Source organism: Mytilus edulis, unplaced genomic scaffold, assembly GCF_963676685.1.
Source record: "Mytilus edulis unplaced genomic scaffold, xbMytEdul2.2 SCAFFOLD_1137, whole genome shotgun sequence".
NCBI lineage: Eukaryota > Metazoa > Mollusca > Bivalvia > Mytilida > Mytilidae > Mytilus > Mytilus edulis.
The window spans coordinates 15,001-17,500 of record NW_027267078.1 but is presented as its reverse complement, the minus strand read 5'-3'; positions in this window follow the sequence as shown (position 1 = coordinate 17,500).

The window sequence follows — 2,500 nt, the reverse complement described above, 5'->3', positions numbered from 1 at the left end:
AACCCTAACCCTAACCCTAACCCTAACCCTAACCCTAACCCTAACCCTAACCCTAACCCTAACCCTAACCCTAACCCTAACCCTAACCCTAACCCTAACCCTAACCCTAACCCTAACCCTAACCCTAACCCTAACCCTAACCCTAACCCTAGTAGTTATCGAGACCCGCTAGAGTCCCGCTGGACCATTTAAGGCCCACCGTGCACCTTATATGGTCCACAGAGAGAGATCCGTTGGACCTTCGATGGTCCACCAAGTCGCGTCAGAGAAAGGTTTGGTTCATATATGGTCCAGCCCGGACCATATATGCTCCAACGCGGACCATATAAGGTGCCAGAGACAAGCTGTACGGCTTGTCTCTGGAGCTTATAACGGCACGGTGGCCCTTATAAAAAAAGGTTTGAAAGAGTGGGTGAAGGTAACGTGGTCGGCCTGCTAGCGGGGTACCGCGGGGAGAGGTACGTGGTAGGCCTGCTAGCGGGCTACCGCGGGTCTCGACCGCGGGTAAAGGTACGTGGTCGGCCTGCCACGTACCTTTCCCCGTGGTAGCCCGCTAGCAGGCCGACCACGTACCTTTTACCCGTGGTAGCCCGCTAGCTAGCAGGTCGACCACGTACCTTCCCCCGCCGTCGACAGCCGTGGTAGCGCGCAAAGCAGGCCGTCCGCGTACCTTCACCCGCGGCAGCCCGCTAGCAGGTCGACCACGTACCTTTTACCCGTGGTAGCCCGCTAGCAGGCCGTCCGAGTACCTTTACCCGCGGTAGCCCGCTAGCAGGCCGACCACGTACCTTTACCCGTGGTAGCCCGCTAGCAGGCCGACCGCGTACCTTCCCAGCCGTCGAGACCCGCGGTAGCCCGCTAGCAGGCCGTCCGCTTACTGTTACCCGTGGTAGGCCGCTAGCAGGCCCGTCCACGTACCTTTACCCGTGGTAGCCCGCTAGCAGGCCGACCACGTACCTTTACCCGTGGTAGCCCGCTAGCAGGCCGACCGCGTACCTTCCCAGCCGTCGAGACCCGCGGTAGCCCGCTAGCAGGCCGTCCACGTACCTTTCCCCGTGGTAGCCCGCTAGCAGGCCGACCGCGTACCTTCCCAGCCGTCGAGACCCGCGGTAGCCCGCTAGCAGGCCGTCCACGTACCTTTCCCCGTGGTAGCCCGCTAGCAGGCCGACCGCGTACCTTCCCCGCCGTCGAGACCCGCGGTAGCCCGCTAGCAGGCCGTCCACGTACCTTTACCCGTGGTAGCCCGCTAGCAGGCCGACCGCGTACCTTCCCAGCCGTCGAGACCCGCGGTAGCCCGCTAGCAGGCCGTCCGCTTACTGTTACCCGTGGTAGGCCGCTAGCAGGCCCGTCCACGTACCTTTACCCGTGGTAGCCCGCTAGCAGGCCGACCACGTACCTTTACCCGTGGTAGCCCGCTAGCAGGCCGACCGCGTACCTTCCCCGCCGTCGAGACCCGCGGTAGCCCGCTAGCAGGCCGTCCACGTACCTTTACCCGTGGTAGCCCGCTAGCAGGCCGACCGCGTACCTTCCCAGCCGTCGAGACCCGCGGTAGCCCGCTAGCAGGCCGTCCGCTTACTGTTACCCGTGGTAGGCCGCTAGCAGGCCCGTCCACGTACCTTTACCCGTGGTAGCCCGCTAGCAGGCCGACCACGTACCTTTACCCGTGGTAGCCCGCTAGCAGGCCGACCGCGTACCTTCCCCGCCGTCGAGACCCGCGGTAGCCCGCTAGCAGGCCGTCCACGTACCTTTACCCGTGGTAGCCCGCTAGCAGGCCGACCGCGTACCTTCCCAGCCGTCGAGACCCGCGGTAGCCCGCTAGCAGGCCGTCCGCTTACTGTTACCCGTGGTAGGCCGCTAGCAGGCCCGTCCACGTACCTTTACCCGTGGTAGCCCGCTAGCAGGCCGACCACGTACCTTTACCCGTGGTAGCCCGCTAGCAGGCCGACCGCGTACCTTCCCCGCCGTCGAGACCCGCGGTAGCCCGCTAGCAGGCCGTCCACGTACCTTTACCCGTGGTAGCCCGCTAGCAGGCCGACCGCGTACCTTCCCAGCCGTCGAGACCCGCGGTAGCCCGCTAGCAGGCCGTCCACGTACCTTTCCCCGTGGTAGCCCGCTAGCAGGCCGACCGCGTACCTTCCCAGCCGTCGAGACCCGCGGTAGCCCGCTAGCAGGCCGTCCACGTACCTTTCCCCGTGGTAGCCCGCTAGCAGGCCGACCGCGTACCTTCCCAGCCGTCGAGACCCGCGGTAGCCCGCTAGCAGGCCGTCCACGTACCTTTACCCGTGGTAGCCCGCTAGCAGGCCGACCGCGTACCTTCCCCGCCGTCGAGACCCGCGGTAGCCCGCTAGCAGGCCGTCCACGTACCTTTCCCCGTGGTAGCCCGCTAGCAGGCCGACCGCGTACCTTCCCCGCCGTCGAGACCCGCGGTAGTCCGCTAGCAGGCCGTCCACGTACCTTTACCCGTGGTAGCCCGCTAGCAGGCCGACCGCGTACCTTCCCA